Source organism: Equus caballus, chromosome 29 (assembly GCF_041296265.1).
Source record: "Equus caballus isolate H_3958 breed thoroughbred chromosome 29, TB-T2T, whole genome shotgun sequence".
NCBI lineage: Eukaryota > Metazoa > Chordata > Mammalia > Perissodactyla > Equidae > Equus > Equus caballus.
Window position 1 is genome coordinate 43,992,149 of NC_091712.1, and position 21,956 is coordinate 44,014,104.

Here is a 21,956-nt window from a genome sequence, read left to right on the forward strand (position 1 = left end):
CTTGCAAGTTTCTTAGAGCTAGGAGGTGACAACGTATCACAAAGCAGGTGGCATCCAACACTGATGGCAATAGTTGATCTTCCCAAACAACACATGGACGTCCAAAACGCAGATCTGTCGGCATTTGAATACCGTCAGGAGGAACGGACAAGCAGCACAGACGCATGGAGAAGTGACCCAGAAAAGTCTTCTGAAGACGGGTTAAATCCTGCAATCTATATAATCAATAATCAATCAGAGCAAGTAGACAGGAAATCAGGCAGCAAGCTTAAAGGAAGTGAGCACACTTGAGCTTTTCTTCCCCATGAAACGGGCCGGGGCAGGTGAGATGTTCTATGTTTGGGAGACTCCGGAGTCTTCAGCTGTTCCCCTGAAATCGCGAGAATGTAGCTGCGACAGACGGCCCGGCTGGACCCCACTGGACCCCACAAGGCCGGCGACGGCCTTCTCCGAGCGCCCTCAGGGGGCTCTCCTGGACCCCGACCTCCACCGGGCCGCCAGATCACTCGAGCGGGTCATGGGGGGTGTGGAGGGGCCGGAGGGGGCGGGGGTCGCTGTCCCGGGTGGAGGGAGGCGGGGGTCGCTGTCTGGGGTGAGGAGGGCGGGGGTCGCTGTCCCGGGTGAAGGGGGGGCTGGGGTCGCTGTCCCGGGTGAAGGGGGGGCTGGGGTCGCTGTCCCGGGTGACGGGGGGCGGGGGTCGCTGTCCGGGGTGAAGGGGGGGCGGGGGTCGCTGTCCGCGGTGAAGGGGGGCGGGGCTCGCTGTCGGGTGTGAGGGGGCGCGGGTCGCTGTCCTGGGTGAAGGGGGGCGGGTCGCTGTCCGGGATGGGGGGGACGGGTCTCGCTGTCGGGGGTGAGGGAGGCGGGGGTCGCTGTCGGGGGTGAAGGGGGGGCGGGGGTCGCTGTCCGGAGTGAAGGGGGGCGGGGGTCGCTGTCCGGGGTGAAGGGGGGGGCGGGGGTCGCTGTCGGGGGTGACGGGGGGCGGGGGTCGCTGTCGGGGGTGACGGGGGGCGGGGGTCGCTGTCCGGGGTGAAGTGGGGGCGGGGGTCGCTGTCTGGGGTGACGAGGGGCGGGGGGTCGCTGTCCGGGGTGAGGGGACGGGGGTCGCTGGGGTGACGGGGACAGGGGTCTTGGTCCCGCGGTGGCGCCGGCTCCTTAGGCCGCAGCGGGCAGAGGGGGTGAGGGCCGGGGGCGGGGCGGGGCCCGCCGGGGAGCGTGCGCCGGGCCGGCCGGGAGCGTGAGCGGGGCGTGGTTGCGTGCGCGCCCGCGCCAATCACCGGCGCCGCCGCAAGGGGTGCGCGCGCGGAAAGGCCGGGAGGCCCGGGGGGCGGGCCGGGCCCGCGCGCGTCCAATCGGAGCGCCGCGCCTCCGTGACGCGAGGGTCTCCCGGGCGCCGGGCGCCAGTCTGCAGGCCCGGCGGGTGAGTGCGCGGGCGCGCGGGCGCGGGGGCGGGACTTCCGCTGAGTCCCGGAAGCGGGAGCTGTGTGTTCTCATGCGAACGGGAAGGAGCGTTGGGGCGCCGGAGTCGCGAGGTTGAGACATTTTCGGGCCCGAAACGGGAAGGAGCCGCCGCCGCCCCGCCGCCAGCCCGCGACCGCCGCCCCCGCCGCTCGTCCGGGCCGGCCGCGCCCCTCCTCCCGCCTCTCCCTCTCGGCCCGTCCGCGTGCAGCGCGGTCGCCGGGCACCGGGGCTGCGGCGGTCGGCGGCCGGGCGGCGGCGGCGCTGACAGGTGAGCACGGCGGGCGGCGGCCGCCGCTCCCGTCCCTCCGCGCCCCTGCCGCTCCCGGCCCCGCCTCGGACCCGCGCCGCGCCTGCCTGTCACGGGCCGCCATCTTCCCGGAGGACGCGGCCCGGCAGGCCCGGGGCCGGCGCGGGGCAGGGCCGGGCTGGGCAGTGGCAGGACCGGGCCCCAGTCTAGGCAGGGCCGGGCTGGCGTGTCGGCGGGACAGGGGCCGGGCTGGCCGGCGTCTCGCCGGGCAGGGGCGGGTGCAGGGCCGTGGGTCAGGTCCGAGCACGGCTGGCGTCTGAGCAGGGCCGGGTCGGGCAGGGTTACAGCCTGGCAGCCCTGCGGGCCGGTGGGCCAGGGCCGGGGTCTGAGCGGGGCCGGGGCCGGGCAGGGTATAGTGCGGGCAGGGCCGGGGTCGTAGTAGGGCCAGGGCCGGGCAAGGTTACAGTGGGGGCAGGGCCGGGGTCCGGGCAGCGCCGCCGTCCGGCCCGCACTGCGGCGGCCTCGCCCTGCCCTCGCCCCGGAGCCCCGGCCGCGGGCCGGCCGGGCGGGGAGGGACGGGGTCATTCGGACCAGGAAGTGGGGATCGTGTTGCTCGGTGTGTGTTTGGGAAGCTCCCGTTCTCTTCTCGGTGGGCTTCATTAGAGGCAGATTCTGAAGGAATTAGAAGAAAGTGACATATAAAGATGTCTTGTGTTCGAAATAGGGCCACGATGCGCAGTCGAGGAAGGGCCAGGTCAGGAGTCTCTCACCACCTGCTTTTCAGTCGTGTCCAATCCGAGCGTAAACTTGAGTTACTCAGATTTCATGTAATTTTGTGTTGCGGCTCTTCGTGCAAGTAGTCTTGCTTTCCCCCTCATCTTTATGTGAAACGGTTTTTGATTTTGGCTGAGATGAAACTTGAGAAGAGGATCTGTAGGGTAGCTCTTAGGCGTTGGAGACCCTCTCCCTGGCTGCGCTGTAACTTGTGATCTTAACTGGAAATTTGGACTTTTGGATAACAGCAGGAAAGCAGGATGTCCCTGGACTGTGCAGGGATATCAGTTGGTATGTGGGACAGTTTTAAGAAAAGATAATGCCAGCTTGAAGACGAATATTGTAAGTAAGCATTGTAAATTATTTTGCCTTTTGAAAGTTTTTTCTCGTGATATTTAGGTGGTTTCTTACTTTAAGTTGTGTGAAGTATTTAAAATGCACTTGAAATAGGTGCTGAGTTGTAGTTTGCCGAGACCGCGGGGGGCGGGGGTTAGGGGAGTGGCGGCAGGGAGACTGATGTTCACTTCTCTGTGGTGGTCAGATAGAATGTGCAAAGTGCAGTTTCCATACTTCCCCACCCGGCTCCCTCTAATTTACAGTCGGGGTAATTTACAGAAGTTGAGGTGGTTGTGGCTTTTCAGCTTTTCTCTGCATTTAATGTATTGACAGGCAATTTTATAATCAAGGTGTAAGAAGTCTCTTGACCGAAGTTTGTTTGAGTTCCTAACGTGAAATACTTTCTGAAAGGCACTAGATTAGTAAATTTATTATTCAAGCATAAATTTGATTTGTGTATTTCGCTTTGAAACTTGCGTTTTGTTAGACACAAATTTCATCCTGTATTTTGAAAAGTTAATGTGAGTTGACTTATTTACGTGAAAGAATGGCATGGCTTGTTATTTATTACAATTTACCCTCTTGGTCCTTCACTTTCATCTCCAAAAAGGGGATAATAATAGCCCCATAGGGCTGTTCTAACATGCTGATGTTGGCTGTTTCTACTATTTTTTTTTATTACTGAGATTCTTATTCAGAATTTTGAAAATGGTATTTACCTTATTACTATTTTCAGTATTCTTTCTGTGACCCTCAATTTTAATTTATTAGCAGAGAGAATTTTTTTTTGCTTGATCAGATGTATCTGGGCAGAGAAAGCAGGTTCTGAGGATGGAATGTGTATTTGGAGAAAGGAGTTATACTATATTGGAATAGGAGCTAGAGAGAAGATAGATGATAATGTGAGTACAAGAGTGTCCTAGCATTCATTTTAATGTGTTTTGAAGAAGAGTAGCTAAAATTAAATGGCAGCACATTTAGGGAGAAATTTGATTTTATTTAATGTTCCTAGGGGTTGCACTTTTAAAAAATTGAGATTTGCAGATTTTATTGAACTTAATATGATTTCCATAAATAAGCACAAATTTTGACAAGTACATATTGAAACTCTGTGGAAACAAATATTTTACTTAGTCGCTTGTTTTTATGAAGCAGTCTTCACATATAAAACATAATTTTAACATACTTAAGTGCAGATTGGGAACATCAGGTTGTTAATGGTAATAACATTAAATAGTGCTTTTGATTGGCCCCACTACTCGACATCGATTTGCAACAGTATTTATAAGTTTTTGTAGTGATAGACCTGTGGTTGATGTCACCAGCCAAGAAGTGGCTGACAGACTCCTTTGACTGTTGTTGCAGTGTCATGCTGGAGTTCATACTTTCCCTGGTGATAGCTAGGATTATAATCCAGGTCTTTTAACTTTAGTAACGTGTTATCTTTATGATGGTCCCTAGAGATTGTAAAAAACTGCATAGATAGATGCGACTTTAAATTCCATCTGTCATTGTCCTAATGAGCCTTTAACAGGCTCAAGTTTTAAATAAGCTTTCGTAACACATGCTTGTAGTCTTGCAGAATTCTCTCATATTTAGGGATTTTGTTTTCCAACTGATAAATGCAAGAAAATCTCAGAGTATATTCTTTTAATTCCTCCTATAACACCATTGACTCAGTGTTTTTCTACTGGAGAGAAGAAAACAAACACTGAAGTTGTGTTTATGGAAAACACATTGTTAAAAACCAGGCACAGCTGCTGGGTTTTGTTGCTTAAGCTCTTTTGTAAAACTTTATTCCTGTATAGAGTGCTTGTTTTTCTGTAAGAGCTAGTTTTAGAGAACACAGTATGTGAGGCACTGCCTGCTGAGAGGGTTCAACTCACCAGAGCTGAGTTTAGTTTAGTTTCATTCAGTTTTAACTTTTTTATCCTAACTGTTGCATTTCTCGATATCTTTGGAGCTACTCTACTTCTTCTGGAGTTATCTTGGTTAGAAATTGAATTTCTTTATTAGAATATGGTATTGTAAGGTAGAAAGCCATTAGGTTCTCTTATTAAAAGAAAGAAAATTCCAACATGGAAATGTTTTCCTCCTAACGTTCTAACGCTTTATTTTTCCTGCGTGTAAAAGTCTTCCTTAGGAACAGGGAAAATTATTAGCTTATGTTCCCTTCCCTTTTTATCTCTCCCATCCCAAAGCTCCCATACTTTTTGTCCCTTCAGAGCCTTTATAAACTGTCTTTTCACCATTTTCCTGGTGAAGCTGTTGTGGCTCCTACTTAATCATGAAGGGTGCAGGTGAGTGATGGCACTCCTTTTGTGCCTTCTCTTGTGGTCTGGTTCCTTGTTTAGTGTCAGCCCCTTTCCCGCTAGTGAGACGTGGGCCATAGAGTGCATTGTGTAACATGGAGGACATTTCATATTTAACCTATTTGAAAGCATGCTACTTAATTTTTAGGGGGAGTTTGATAATCATTGGGATGAGACTTACTCTTCACTGAAAATGTTCTTTATCAAATCTGTTCTTTATGAACAGATGTGTTCCTAATGTGTTCTTTATGAACATAAATGTTCTTTATGAAATATAAGCAAAAGTTTTGGCTTAAAAACTGATAAGATAGTATTTGTGTGATAAAAATAAGATGCTCTCTATTTATGTACACCATTTTAATCACATAAGGCTAGAGGTTACTTTAAAGGCATATCCTGATTCTTAGGCCCTTTTGAAAAACTCCACAGTGACTATCTCTGCCTAAATAAGAGACACTCAGGGGCCTTGCCATCTCTGCCTCCTCCTTGCAGGCTGGACCACCTTTGGTAAGCCTGTGCTGACCACTGCCTCCACCCATAATACCTTGGGGTTGCAAATGGTGTTGCCTTTGCTCTCTGTAGTTTCTTTGCCTGAAATCGAGTGTCCTTCTTCTTTTTTTTTTTTTTTAAAAAAACCTTACCTCCTTAACCCATCCTTATAAAGGCATTTCAGGAGTCTTTCAGGAATCCTTGCCTTGATTTCTAAGATGGTGCTGAGTGCTTCTGTTTCCATAGCACCTAATTACTTAATATAATCTCCTTGTGGGCAGGATCCTTTTTGCCCAGTTTAGGGTCAAGTACACTACAGATATTTAGCAAACTTGGTTCAACTAGACGGATTAAGGTACACCTAAAGACACCTCCCACCTCCCTTTTAGAGAAATTCTTTGCAAATCATACATTTGTGTGCTTTCATAAGCAAATATGAAGATTTTCACTCAAAAGGGATGCAATAGGAAGTGCATAAAAATTATATTTATAAAATGTTAACTGACTTACCTATAGCTACATCTGGTGCATACCGTGTTTTAGATGCAGTAATTTACAGGACCTCCAGATTATGCTCCTTCTCAGTCTTTAAAGACATGCCCATTTTGGTTAACAAATATTTCTTACTGTCTTTATTTTGCTTTAAAATTAAAACAAATTATATTAACCAAAATTAAAGCAATCACAATAGCGAAAATGTATTTTTAAACTTCAGTGGATTTTTCTATTTTTCATTTCCTGTGAGAATCATTGCTCCATGGCCTGATTCGGAGGAGGGCCAGTCAGAGGAAAGAGGAGAATTCATGCTTGCCTTGAGCAGGTGTTTTTGATCAGTCAGACACTAGCAGTACAAAGATGAGTGATACTAGAACTTTTCTCTAAGGCTTGTGGTCTAGGAGGAATTAGGAAAGTGAATTGTTTTAAAGTAAAGTAGACTGGCATTTGAACTCTTGAAGTTTCTGTTCATGAAACTTGTTGATGACTCTCAACTCCACACTTCCTTGAGCAGTCCCATAGTGACAGTCGCATTTATTATAGCATATCCTATGGCAGGCACCCCTTATCTCCCTTCCCCGCTTTATTTTTCTTTGTAGCACTTACTGCATTATAACATGCCATGTGATTTCCATATTTTATGCGTGATCTGTCTTCTCGTACTTGAGTGTAAACTCTGTGAAGTCAAGGGTTTCTGTCCACTTTGTTCATTGGTGTGAGCCCAGATCTTAGAATGGTACATAGTATGCACTAGACACCTTATGAGTAAATCCCAGGTTGTATTGGTGAACAGAAGGGATAAATTGCCCTCTTAGAGCTTGCTGTCCACTCAGGCAGGTAGATAATCATATAATGAGGTATGAGGGTGCTTTGTGCTGGGAGACCATCATGTAGGCCTTGAGGGATGAGGAGACTTCCTTAAAGGAAGGATGAGGTGGGAGAGAGACAGTCTTCTAGGCAGAGAGGTAAGTGTGCAAAAACTGAGCTCGGGAGGGGTGCGGCAATCTGGAGGAACTAAGTTGAACAAGGCTGAGTGAGGTGGGCGGGCTGAGGTGGCAGCTGGATCATCCACAGCCTGGAAGGTCCTAAGAGCAGTTGGAGAGTTTTGAACAGGAGGATTACCTGACCCGAATTGCCTTTTTAAGTGATCATTCTACCTTGTGGAGAGTGGCATGGAGGGCAGGAATGGGCACACACGGACGGGGATGTTGCTTGGCCCCAAGGTGGAGAGCACTGTTATTCACTCTTGTGTTGATCTCCGTGGGAAAGGCCAGGCCCTGGTCTAAGTGAGACTAGCTTGCTAAGAAGCTCTTTCGTTTGCGTTACACATCATCACATATGCTTAAAAATACTTAGAATGTACGTCTTAAATCTGCTAGCATTTGTCAATTTAAAGTATATTTGTTATTTCAGCTTTTATTAAGGCAGACTAATTAACGGATTCCTATTTTAGTAACATCTATGAAAAATGAGAATATTTTGTTTTCAAGTTTAAAAAAGCTTTGTTTTATTGTCAAAGCTCAAAATATAGGGATAAAAAATAGTGACCAATTTGATATAGATTTACAAGTTGCCTCAGTGATTATTTCCTCTGAACATGTTAAACATTCCCTTTTCAGATATTTTTCTTGCAAATATCAGGTCCTTTAAAACCTGTTCTTTAAAGACTTTATACTTTCTGAACATGATTTTTCCTTCTCTTTGCTGATGACATTATATCTCTGTATTTCATTGTTGAGATTTTACCATCTGTATAATTTCTGCCTTACGATGTATATGTGTGTGTGTGTGTGTGTGTGTGTGTATTTACATCCAAACTGTATGTGGTGCTGTAATCCACTGCTCAACCCCCCACAGTCAGAGAATACCAGGAACCTTTAAGAGTAGACTCGAAGTCCTTGTGGAAAGTTACCTTTTAAAAATCTAGACATTTAGAAGGCAAAAGCACTCTCTCTTTACTTGTGTTTTAGGAGGTAAAAATGTTCAAACAGTTGATAGTATGCTGATTGTTGTTTAGTATGGGAGCTTAGCGTGAAAACCTTTTTGGATGAAACTTTCCCCAGCATCATTGTGAGTTCCATGTTCCTTTTAGATTAACATGTGTATCTCCAGTGATACTTGTTATCAGACTAGAATGCTGTTTCCGGTTTTCCCTTCACCAGGTCACTAGGAGTACAGACCATTGTACGAATGAGTAGCTGATGAATCAGCAATATTTGCTTCTTCACACCTTAAATATCTGGGGAGGGAAGGGCCGTCAGGGAAGATCAAAGGGCGCAGTATTGAATGATGCCCTTCGCTGGAGCCGCCATTTGTGTGTGCGGCTCTTCCCATTTCTTTGTATATGTTGTTGAGTTTTCATTTATTCTGCTGAAGTCATTATCTTTCAGGGTTCAGTGCAGGAGAGTTAAACTGAAGCGTGGCAGGTCTGGAAGTAGAAAATAGAATCACCAGTAAGATGGCAAAAGCATCCAGGCACATAGAATTCGAAAGTTGCTGTGACCTGGGGAAGCTATCGTTAAGAGTACAGTGTTTGATGTGAGAGTGCCTCGAGATCCCAAATGGCCACGTGTTGGTCTTCAGTCAAGCCCACGGACACTGGGCATACCGTTCCTTTCAAGTTCAGAACATTGAGTGTGTGTTTGATTGCAGTTGTGGAGGGTTTTAAACTTTAACTCAGTATAAGTTTTTCATGAAATCATAAGATTACAGGTCAAGATAAAAAGCCATAGATCAGATGTTTTCCCGAAGTCATTATATGGCCACAAATTGTGTTAATAGGTAGTTTTATGAGCAGGGCAAATAAAAGCTGGATCATTAACTTCCAATTTACTTTTGGTGTGTGGGGATGTGGTTAGGTAAGTTTATTGACAATTTGTAAAGAATATGTTTACCAAATGTTTAATAATAATTAACCAGTAATCAGCCTTAATCCAGTTACATGGATTATTTTATTAATTTTTTTGCTGAGGAAGATTCTCCCTGAGTTAACATCTGCTGCCAATCTTCCTCTTTTTGTGTGTGAGCCACTGCCACAGCATGGCCACTGACAGACAAGTGGTGTAGCTCTGTGCCCGGGAACCGAACCTGGGCCACCGAAGTGGAGTACACTGAATTTAACACTAGGCCGCCGAGCTGGCCCTGGGTTATTTTGTTTCCATCAGTGCTGTTGTTACCTGTCTGGAATTATAAGACTGAGATGAAAGCTTTAATTCTTTTTGACTATTCATATGTTTAGTGTGAATGAAACAACACTTTGAATTAGGAGAATCATTTTCTGAGACTTTTAGGTTTGGTCTATATTGTTTTATTAACTGAGATTTGATAGCTAGTTTCTGAAAATAACTGCTAGGAAAATAGTGTAATGTTGTAGTTGTAGTCTTAGGATTTTAGAGCTTTAAAACTCAGAAACTGAAGCCCACAGAGGTAAAATTAATTAGAAATACAGCTAGTTAGTTAGTGGTAGAGCAAGGATTATAACTTTGGTCTCCTTTCTAAATTCAGTTTTCCATTGCACTGTAATTATAGAATTCATGTAAGATCCTTTTCAAGGTGTACCTTTAACAATGAAATTTAAAAGGAAAAATTGAAATTGGTGAAAGTGTTAACTTTATGTATGCTATAGCATTTTGTTGGCATTTTATTGTTTTTTATTTTAAAACAGATTTTTTTTACAGTGAACAAAAATTTTTATTTCAACTGACCAATGGTTACTACAAGTCAGTCATTATTTGACAAAATGAAGTTGCATGCAAATCTCCTTTTTTCCCAAGAAATGTATTGTCATTAAATTTGATATGTAATCAACTGTAAAACTATTTCTCACCCTCAAACAAATTAGAATTACTAAACTGAAACTTCTTTTAGCTTCAGCAGCATTTATTTCAGAACTTCACGCATTAGTCAGTGACATGAAGGACTTCTTTGCTGAATTGGGTAATAGTTTTTGAATACTGGAAGAAGTATTGCCTCCATTTTGTGTGTGTGTGCATGCTAGTCACGATGTAATGACTACAGATGACATACTTTTTAGTTTAATCTTCGTTGTTAGCATTTTCTGTATCACTTTTTGTTTATTTTATTGAGGTTGTATTGGTTTATGACTTGGTATCATTTCAGGTGTACATTATTATATCTCAGTTTCTGTATAGACTGCATCGTGCTCACCACCAATAGTCTAGTTTTTATCCATCACCATACAGATGTGCCCCTTTACCCACCCTCTACCCACCCCCCACTCCCTTCCCCTCTGGTAACCACTAATCTGGTCTCTTAAATCAAATTCTTAAAGCAGCTATTAAACTGTGCTTTGTAAAACGTTGAAATAGCATGTTTATTCCAGGAAAGTTAAGGTTGTTTTGTTGTTGTTGTTGTCTTTTGAGGAAGATTAGCCCTGAGCTAACATCTGCTGCCAATCCTCCTCTTTTTGCTGAGGAAGACTGGCCGTGAGCTAACATCCATGCCTATCCTCCTCCACTTAACATGTGGGATGCCTACCACAGCATGGCTTGCCACGCGATGCCGTGTCCACACTCGGGATCCGAACCAGCGAACCCTGCGCTGCTGAAGCGGAATGTGCGCACTTAACGACCGCGCCACCAGGCCGGCCCCAAAGTTAAGGGTTTTATTTGTCACTTTAGATAATTTAACCTATTAGCTTTAAGCTGTTTAGGAAGGTGCTAACAGGTCTTCCAGTTTGTAGCATACGTTCAGACTGCAGTTTACCTGTCATCTTTGAGAAATAGTCTAAGAGAAATTCATATCAACTCTGTGGTTTCCTTTCTGGAGCATGTGGACAGTTGTAAAACTTAATATAATATCCAAGCTACTGGTGCAGGGCTCTGTGTTCAGGCTTTGGAAATGTTAACACCTCTTTTCACACCCATCACTTTTTTGTAAAGAGTTTGGAGGAGAGAAGGTGACTTGCTGTGAGAACTGCACCACCTCTCTTGGCCTTTAGTTTTCCATCCTGAACAACTGTTTTTGCCTACTTCCTGCTGTGTGTTTAATGATTTCAGATTTTAACAGCCTGCACCTTTCCTAAGAACTGGGAGAAATGAATTCAGATCGCAGTAATTCCCACCTTCAACAGTGTATTTGTCTCCCCCCTTTCTTTTTTCATTTGTTCTTCAGAACACCTGTCTTACTGTTTGGGAAACTGAGGCCTGGAGACAGTTTGCCTTACATCACACACTGAGGGAAGAGCAGAAAATGGGATCTATCTAGCTTCTTGCTCCCAAGTTCATTACAAATAGTGTCAAACTCTTGGAAAGTAGATGTCCTGCCCAAAGCCTGAGATCCAAGTAGCCTGATAGACTTGAGGGATGTGCCATACAACTGCAGCTAAGCACCAGAAATGCTAGCTTTGACCAGGAAGTTTTAATGGTAGTTTTTATAGTTGAGATCGTTGAACTCAGGGCTATCCCACACCATAGGACTGAGGGAAGTTCATTTACCTAGCTGAGCAGTAATTCAGCATTATTGGAGCTGATTCTGATAGTTTGCTTAGAACTTTTATGGTGATGTTGTTAGGTTCTTCGTCTGTTGAACTATAATTTGACTGACCAAAGAGTTGTGATCCAGTTATTTATAAAATGGAGATGGTATTATGCCTAGGAGATATTTCCTTTGGAATTTCAACTGAAGGATAATCCAAAGTAGTATATATTTTTGAATTCATAACTGTGGAACTTATATTCTTTTTTTAAATATAGTATCACTTGTGGAGGGAACACTTCATATTAGGGGATCTTCATTGTACTTTAATATTAATTAATTTGCAGTCATCTTGGAAAACATGAAAGTGTTTTCAGTTGTCATATCTAATATTTGAGGGTTGTGGTTAGATTCTGCGCCTGGACTCAGTGGCTGTTACTTTCTGAGTACAGTGTGGTATTTCATAGTTATTCCAGGTCCAGCCTCTGGCTCACTAGTAATAGTAATGATTGCATTGTTTAAGCATGTGCTCTGGGCTGCACATGCTCACAACAGGTAAAATGGGAGTGCCCGGTGTCTCCACCTGGGGAGTCTCAGTGTTTATGCTGGGTGTGGACTTGAACCCCTGCTCTTAACTTCCTCCTCAGAGCCCAGCCTGTCTTTCATAGATGGACTTGCCGGTTCATTGAACTTCTGATTCTGTGTTTTACATTTCTAGTATGTGTCTGTTTTTCCAGTTGTCAGCACATTTTCAAAAGGATCTTTGACCTCTGCCTTCAATACAAGTAATAGTTTTAGTGTGTGTTTGTCTCTTAGGAACTTTTTCAATGATTTGTTGTTATTTTGATAATTAAATGTAATTTTTTACTGTCAACATCATTTAATGTTTAAGTCATATGTTTAGATCCCAAGTGCATACTTACATATATGCACATACATATACATATACATACACTTGTCCCTCAGTATTTGCTGGGGATTGGTTCCAGGACTGCTGGCGATACCAAAATCTGTGGATGTTCAAGTCCCTAATATAAAATGGGGTGATGCAATGAGTACAGTCTGCCTTTGAATCATATAGATTCAATTCCTCCATATCTGCGAAATTTGTATCCATGGTTGGTTGAATCCACGAAGGTGAAACTCGTGGATATGGAGACATGACTGTATACAAAATCTAGAGAATATCTAAAATAAAATGAAAGTAATTTTACCCTAACCTAAAAATATTGCCTTTTCCCACATTAACACGTCGTTTGGAATATGCAGCAACAGAGGCTTTCGCTTGGAATCATCTCGTTTTCTGAGCTTTATATTTTAAAGCTCATGTTTATTGTTCTAAAGGCAAAATGACTGGACATGTATTTCCTGAGATTCTTAGTCTGTTGAGTATAGTATCAGGAATACAGCTTATGGAGAAGGTAGAGGGATTCCTGCCCTCCCAGTATTGGAGAGACGGGACTCCCTTAGCACACAGTGTCACTGGGTATAAAGGTTTTTTGACCCAGGCTTTGTTGGGACAGTGGGGAGTGACATTTCAATTGGCCTTGCTTGTGGTCACGGTGTCCCAAGTGCAGGCCTTTGGAGGTGTGAGCTGAGAGGTGGGAGACTAGTCTCCTGTTCCAGGAAGGTCATTCTTTGGGAGAATTGGTGGGATTGAGGGAGACTTAAGAAGTCGGGTAGTAATTTAGTTCAGAGATGATGGTTATCTGACCAATTTAGCAACAATAGAGATAGGGAGATAGAATCTTATTTGCAAGGAAGAGATTGAAAATGTATTGGCAGGTTTCTGGTTTGGGCAACTGGGTTGATGATATGCTTGCTCTCTTTCTTTGAGGTGGAGGGGTTGATTGTCATTTTTGTTTATTTGTTTTAAATGAAAAGGAGGGGTAGGAATGGATTTTTTTAGTAACTGATTTTGAGAAGTCTGTAGGTCAAAAAACATTCACCAGATGTTTGCATGGTTGAACTGAAATTCAGCGTATGGTGTTAACTGGAGCCATGAACAGCTGAGAGGGAAGAGCATAAGAGAAGCAAGTGAGGCCGCAGCTCCTGTGTGCCGTCCTGTGGAATCACAGTTGCTGTGGGTGAGGAGCACTGGGGCTGGCCACTCCTGGTTGCTTTTTCTTTCTCTTTTCCTACCGGTTGAGTTGTGTGCTTGTAAAAGCCAGTTCAGTTTGTCCCCATCAGTGCAGCTACATTATTTAACTAATATAAACTGATAAAAGAGTACAAAAACAGTTATTCATGGGAAGACCAATTTGAAAATTTTGGAGTGTCTCAATAAAAATGTCTCTAAGACAACTGCTATTAAATTAGGTATATGGATAAGACAACCATAAAAAATTGGGGAATAATCATTCTAGAAGCATTGTGCCATTCAGATGATGTTTTAAGTATCTAAGTTGTACTCTAAAGAAACAAAGTGAAAGTCTTAGGTGATGAGTTATGGTTGTGGTTTACGTGAGAAAGAAATAGGAACGTCTAATAGACTGACTCAGTCTCAGAAAAGGCCCAAGTGAAGGAGCATATACAAGTTAAAGTTGTTAAGGATCCATGTCTCAGTTTTAGAATTACCTGTGTAACTCACTCATACAGTTGCTTCCAATTGCTTAAGGCAAGAGAGCTTTTACTGTACTGAGTGTGGAGGAGAGCATTCAGGGAGCGAATGAGACAGGAGGGAGGAGGAAGGCGGGCATCCCCTACTGGAGTGGAGGAAGAGAGCTGCAGAGGCCCGCCCCACTTGATAGATCCAGCAGTAAGTAGGCACTGGCCATTTTGGAAGGAGCAGTGTCCTTGGAGAGGCTTCGTCCTGCCAGGGAGGCCCCCCAGCCTCTTGGTTTTGTCCTTCCCTGTCCCTGCCCCTCTCGCCTCTCCACTTGCCTTCCCTCTGCCCTGTCTTTGGAGACAGCATAGGCTGGGCGTGTTTACAAAGGGACAAGGAGGAAGAAGTTGAAGATGCAGGAAAAGCGGAGGAAATGGGATCCAGATCACAGATAAAGGACCAGTGCTCCTTCACTTAACAGGTTGTTTTTCTCCAAACCTTCTTTGATTTTGAAACTACTGAGAAAAACTCATTCATTTGCATGAAGTTTTTTCAAGTTGTCTTATGTTTGGGCTGTATTTGGGTCTCTTGCCTTGACTTTTGAGGTCTGATTTTCAAGAGCTGTATAGGATTATAATTGTTATGGAATACTTCCCTTTCTTTCACCAAAGTGCTAAGAAATATATATCTATTAGGAATACTAAATTCAAGAAAGGAAGGATGCATATTAATATAGATCTTGAAGTAAAGCATATTTTATCACCACTTATAAAGCTGTTGAGTGGTTTTCAATTTTTCAGGAAGATGATTTGCATGTTCAGGTAAGATTTTAGGGAAGCCCTGTAGGGTTGTAGTAAGGACTTTAGGAAGACAGATTGCCATATTTATGTGTTTTCCACCATCTGTTGCATCAAACAGCTGTTTACTGCTTTAGAGCTCTGCAGACCCTTTGGAATTTCTTCATGACTTGCTGAATTTCGTTGTCCTTCATTTGGAGAAACGTTGCGCATTCAAGATGTTCTTGCTTTATTTTGATTTATTGGTTAGTTGATTAATATAGATCAGAAGTACCTTTCCCCGCAGCAAAGCTTTTCTTTTAACATACTTGAAAGCTACATTTTGGTAGTACTTTAAGAAATTGGTCTGTTATAGGATGAAGAAGTAAAAATATTCTGTCAGTGTCAGGTGTACAGTTTTTTACTGAATCAATTTATGTATAGTTCCAGGACTTCAAAAATTTTTCCATCTCTACTTCTGGTTCTTTGGTACCCTCCCAGGAATAAAAGCATGCCTCAGTCTGAGCAGCCCAGAGTTAAAGCAGCTCTAAGCTGCTTTCCAGCTCTGAGAATGTCATTCTTAAATTTTTGAGTTCTGAGTTTGTTTACCATCGCTATCATCTTTCTCTTTAAGTATTATGCACTTTCAAGTGAAAATTGTGGTTATGTGATTATAAATTGGAAAGTGCGGTAGAATGGGATCAGCAGTCCTTGAGGAAATGCAAGGTTCATTAGAAGGGTGAGGTGAATAGAGACTTTTTCCATTGAAAGGAGTTGAAGCAGTGTACCATCCAGAGCTCTTTTTTTTTTTTTTTAAAGATTGGCACCCAAGCTAACAACTTGCCAATCTTTCTTTTTTTGTTTTTTTTTTTTCTTTTTCTCCCCAAATCCCCCCCAGTAGATAGTTGTATACTTTTAGTTGTAGGTCCTTCTAGTTGTGGCATGTGGGACGCTGCCTCGACATGGCCTGATGAGTGGTACCATGTGTCTGCGCCCTGGATCCAAAGCGGTGAAACCCTGGGCTGCCGAAGCAGAGCGTGTGAACTTAACCACTCGGCCCCGTGGCCCCGGAGCTCATTTTTGAACAGGACTTCTGGGTCTCTTGAAAGACTTTCTTGTGGTATTGACTCTGACTTTTCCTTGGTACAGGTGTGTACCATTGCTACATTTGGCCATCATCATTTTTTGTTTTCAAGTGTAAATGAGAGAAAAATGAAGATTTTTATGAAGAATGTCAATAATCTCAAGAAAATGATCACATATTCAAAATGAAATTAACAAAGCTGTTAATGAACTTCATATGTGCAGTTTCCTAGGGTAAAAATAAATTATAAAAGATGTTGAATGTGGTAGTTCTGCTCTTTGTTCAAAAGGTGATGTTACACATGAATTGTCAGCTGTAAATTTTTTTTTTCCTACTCTGGACTCAAGGTACATTTTGCTTGCCATCAGTGAGGTTAGTGTGTAGCTAAGAGAAGAGATGGCATAAATAAGAGAGGCGCAGAAGTTCAGCTGAAAGTGCCTTTGCAGCACATGAGCAGACAGATCTAAAAAGGACTTGAGGGTGGAAGTTAATGGGGGTCAGTGTGGCATACTTCTGGGTCAGACAGTGTGAATCTAGCATGGCAGGGGTGGTCATTTCAACATGGGAAGTAGTTGTGTTTGTTTTTGTTTTTTTTTAAAGATTGGCACCTGAGCTAACATCTGTTGCCAATCTTTTTTTTCTTCTTTTCCCCAAAGTCCTCCAGTACATAGTTGTATATTCTAGTTGCAGGTCCATCTGGCTCTGCTATGTGGGATGCTGCCTCAGCATGGCTTGATGAGCAGTGTTAGGTCTGCACCCAGGATACTAACCCGTGAAACCCTGGGCCGTCGAAGCAGGTGCGCAAACTTAACCACTCAGCCACGGGGCTGGCCCCCAGAAGTAGTTCTTAATGAAAAAAATATTCATGAACACATAAATGGAGGTCAGAAAACGTTCTAAACAGGCTGGACTCAGGACAGTTAGCTTTTTAACTATGGAATTGAACATCTCTCTTAACAGTATTTCTTAGATTTACTCCTTCCATTTCAGGTTAAATGAAGTAGGCTTGCTGCATTGTATCCTGTGGATGCTGCAGGTTTGGCTCTAGCACTTCCTGGGAGCATTCCGGAAGATGTGTGAATGAGCTAAGCTTGCACCTTAGAGAGACACACCTAATGTGCTTGTGACCCTCTCCATTTGCTTCTCCCTCTGGTGAGGAAGTGTGTACCTGCTTCAGGAGCTGCTCTTCTGTTGGAAAAGAAGTGACTTATGATCAGAACAAGAAATTTTACTTTCAGGGCAGAAAGGCCGTATCTCTAAGGATGTGATTCCCTACATCAACTTTGCACTTACTTTTACAAAATAACCATTACAACCACGTGCAAAATGAGAGAGAGGCTTTTAAAATCATCTTCGTATTGTTTCACTTGTTTCAGATAATGTTTTACTTAGGCTGTTTAATAACCAAGTATTGGAGTGGTTGGTTGGAGTTTGTCAGAGATTTAATGGATAAAATACTTCTCTCCTAGCCAGAGGGTTAATAAGATGATCTGAGCTCTCTGTTTTGTTTTGTATTTTAGTAAGAATCTTAGCTAAAAGGATCTTTTCAAATAATTGTCTTTTCCAGGGCAAGATAATATGTCATAAGCCAATTATAAGTCTTAAAGCTGGAAGGACCGTTTTTCATTTTTTGTGTGGAATTACTAGATAAGTTCTAAATTAAAAGCAATTAGAAAATTTTAGTAGTGTAATTTTTCAGTATACTTCTCATATAGATACTTTTCCAGTCGTATTTGGCTAAGAAATGTTTTTGCATCTTGTGTCTGATTTTATGCCCTCCCTAGAAGCAGAACCAGATCAAACTATAAAAAAGAAATCACTTTTCCCCACTGCTGTCTTTTTCAGTAGAAGCACAGGTGTACATGTATAAAAGGAAATTAAAAGAATTAATCTTGAAGTTTATCGGCAGCATCTGCTTAGGAATATTTCCGTACTGGGTGCCAGTTTAAATGTGTAATTAAACAACTGCCTACTCTACTGAGATTGGATTCCTGTCTTTCATTCGTAAGTGTCTTTGAGTGACACGTATGCTGTGAGAAGACTCAGTGGAAAGAATGTACTATCAGAGAGATTGAATCTTGAAAAACAAAGAGCTAAAATAACAGCTTTCCAGGCAATAGCCATCTATTGGTCTGTAAATTTTTCCACTCTTTAACCCTGCACATTCAGTTGAGTATATGATCTGGGCAAAAGGTGCTGTGAAAGGTGCATGGACTAATCTGCCCTAAGAGTCTCACAAATTATTCTGCTGTGCGACAGGAATGTACATTTTAGATACTGTAGAGTAACACCAGTAGCAGTGAGATAAAGAGCATAATCTAAGCAGCAGCACAAGGCAAATGACTGAGGACCTATAGTTCCTATTACGCTATTTTATTTTCTTACACTTCTCTGTTTAGAGATGGGTGTATTGCATTCATGAAAGAAAGTTACTGTTATTAATGAATGTCCTTCCAGTCACCAAATGCTATGATTGTGCTTTAATGATTTGATTTAGCTTGTTTGACCTTTTTTTTTTTAATGAGTTTATTTAGTTTCAAAACTCTGGTAGGTAAACTGTCTTTCTACAAAGTATGTTTACACATTGAAAGTAACAGATTTTGACTTCTAATTGATTCTCAAAGAGGATCATATAGTACTTAATTAGGGCAGTCTCCTAAGTTCTTAGCCCATTTTCCATATTGAGGTAAAACTGTTTACTTCTCTAGTTCAGCATTCATTTGCTGTTTTTGTAAAATGATCCTAATAGTTATGCCCGAGTTCTTAGAACGCGTGTCTAGGTAGTAGCATCTTATCCTGTCTCTTCTTTGCTCATGTTCTGTCCCTTAACTCATTGCTCCTAATCACAATTAGGGTTAGAAGAGACGTTAGCAAACTCTACACCTCCCTCATTTTGTGGATGCAAATACAGAAACAGAGTATTTAGACAATACTGCAGTAAAACCGTATGTATTGGAGTGTTACTGATAAAGGAAGCTCTTTGGGGTAAATTGTTACATATCATTGGTGGAATATATATTTCTCTTGTGTCCTGTACGTAGAAGATGAAATGCATGGATTACCTTTGAAAAACTCAGGATAGTAGGGATGAGGCATGGATGTGGTCATTGCCGTAAACAGCAGAGAAGCCTGTGGGTGCTTGAAGAAGGACTGAGGCAGGAATCGGAACGATGCTTTTGAGAGGGAGGAGCACTGCAGGCAAGAAGAACAGAATGTGTAAAGAAAAGCGTGGAAGTGTTAGTGGAAGTATTAAAGGGCTTGGCGAATATAGAGAATGGGGAGTGGAGACTTCCTGACTTCAGAATAATGTTTTTAGGTTCAGAAAAGAGGTTTTATATTTGGCTTCCATATACTGGAATCTCATCTTAATGTGACATGTATACATTTTAAGGTCAACTCATAAAGTAAAAATTATCTATACACTTGAAAATTCCCCAGTAAGGTACAAAATATTATCTCTCAATGCAGCCAGTTTTATTCTGGCGTTGAATCAGATCACTGTTTTTGTTGTATAAAATAACGAAGTATTTGACTCATATTTAGACACTATGTTGTTTTTTAAAAAAGTGCTTATTTTAAATCCCAAAATCATAATCTGTACGTTGGTGCAAGATGAATATCACCATAAAGGGAAAGGAGGAATGAAGACCCACTAAGGAACTGTAGGTACTTCTGAGGGTCACGTCATAGGGGGCCATTGCCCACTGGCATGGATTGAGAGGGTGAGCTGCCTGCACTACTGAAATTCTAAGCATATTGTGTTGAATAGTGGAAATTATATGTGCATATGATTCGGCTCCCTGGACTTACTAGCTTTGTGACCTTGACTAAGTTATCTCTGAACTCAATTTCTCAGTCTGCTAGATGGGCATGAGACCTAACTAAGAGGATTAAGGTTAATTTAGTGACATGTAAAGCACTTAGAATAATCACTGCATAACAGAGATCCAAAATGCTAATTCTTTCCTTTGTACATTTCTGATCCAGAGACAAATCAGCCGTGTTTCCACATCACTCTTTTGTATGCAGTAAAAGAATTTCATTCTGTTTAGGAGAATGATAACTTTATTTTAATTGTTTAAGAAATTATTAAATTCTCAAACTATGATACTGTCATTGCTATTTGCAAATCCAGTGAAGTATGCCAGGCACATGTGTGAAAATAAGGCTTGTAACTTCTAATAGTTTACTGTTTGGGTTGTTTCCACTTTTTGGCTATTATGAATAATGTTGCTATGGATATTTATGTGCAAGTTTTGGTGGGGATATATAGATTTTCACTTCTCTTGGCTATATACCTAGCAGTGGAATTGCCAGGTCATATGGTAACTCTACATTAACATTTTGAAACTGTTGCCAAAGTGGCTGTGCCATTTTACATCCCCACCAGCAACGTATTAAGATTCCAGTTTCTCCACATCCTCACCAACACTTGTTATTGTCTTTTTGATTATAGCCATCCCAGTGAGTGTGAAGTGGTATTTCGTGTTTTGATTTGCATTTCCCTAATGACTAATGATGTTGAGCATCTTTTCATGTGCTTATTGGCCATTTCTACATCTTCTTAGGGGAAATGTCAGTTCAGACTCTTTGCCCATTTTTTACTTATTTGTCTCTTATTATTGAGTTTCAGGAATTCTTTATTCTAGATGTATGTCCCTTATCAGATATATAATTTGCAAATATTTTCTCCCATTCTGTGGGTTATCTTTCCATTTTCTTGATGGTGTGCTTTGAAGCACAAATGTTTTTAATTTTGATGAAGACCGGTTTGTTTTTTCTTTCGTTGTTTGTGCTTTTGGTGCCCTAAGAAGACATTTCCCAACCCATGTTCACAAAGATTTACTCCTGTGTTTCCTTCTGAATTTTATAGTTTTAGCTCGTGCATTTAGGTGTTTGATCTATTTTGAGTTAATTTTTATATAGTGAGAACAGGGATCCACCTTCATTGTTTAGCGTGGGGATATTCACTTGTCCCCGCACCATTTGTTGAAAAGAATGTTCTTTCCCCATTGAAGGATCTTGACACCCTTTCAAAAATAATTGGCCATAAATGTAAGAGTTTATTTCTGGACTCTCAGTTCCATTCCATTGATTTGTATGCCTCTCCTTACAACAGTACCAAAGTGTCCTGATTGCTGTCATTTTGTAGTAAGTTTTGAAATCAGAAAGGGTAAGTCTTCCAACTGTTTTCTTTTCAATGTTGTATTGAGTATTCTGGGTCTCTTGCATTTCCATAAGAATTTCAGGAGCAGCTTATCATTTTCTGCAAAGAAGGCTGGTGGGATTTGACAGGGATTGTGTTGACTCTGTAGATCGATTTGGGAAGTATTGCCATCATGAGAATAGCTTATCAGCCCATCTGTGAGCATGGGACGTCTTCCATTCATGAACACCAGGCATTTGTCCATCAGAACTAGTTTTGTCATATATCAGTGGTTCTCAAACATTTTGATTTCAGGACTGCTTTACACTTTTAAACACTGAAGATCCCCGAGAGCTTTTGTTTATATGGCTTTTCTCTATATTAAGAATGAAGACTTGGGGCTGGCCCCATGGTACAGCGGTTAAGTTCGCACGTTCTGCTTCGTCGGCCTGGGGTTCGCCAGTTTGGATCCTGGGTGTGGACAAGGCAATGTTTGGCAAGCCATGCTGTGGCAGGCGTCCCACATATGAAGTGGAGGAAGATGGGCACGGATGTTAGCTCAGGGCCAATCTTCCTCAGCAAAAAGAGGAGAATTGGCAGCAGGTGTTAGCTCAGGGCTAATATTCCTCAAAATAAATAAATAAATAAAAATTACAAAAAATAACAAGACTCAAAAATTTTAAAAATACATTTTCTTTAATAATAATAGCAAACCCATTGCATGTAATAGAAATAACATATTTATGAAAAGAAAGCAATCTTTTCCAAAACAGAAAATAATTTAATGAGGAAAGTGGCAGGGTTTTATATTTTTTATAAATCTGTTTAATGCCTAATTTAATAGAATCTCGGCTAGAT

The 21,956-nt window shown here is 42.5% G+C and overlaps 1 protein-coding gene across 23 annotated transcripts in view; it reads left to right on the forward strand.

Moving 5' to 3' along the window:
• The first annotated feature begins 208 nt into the window (after positions 1-208).
• Positions 209-21,956, forward strand: part of LARP4B (La ribonucleoprotein 4B) — a 91,538-nt gene continuing 69,790 nt past the window's right edge. For 4 of the 23 annotated variants that reach the window (XM_023632216.2, XM_070254673.1, XM_070254679.1 and 1 more), the window contains exon 1: positions 1,443-1,726. The gene's annotated coding sequence lies outside the window, so the exon portion shown is untranslated. 23 annotated transcript variants of the gene reach the window in all.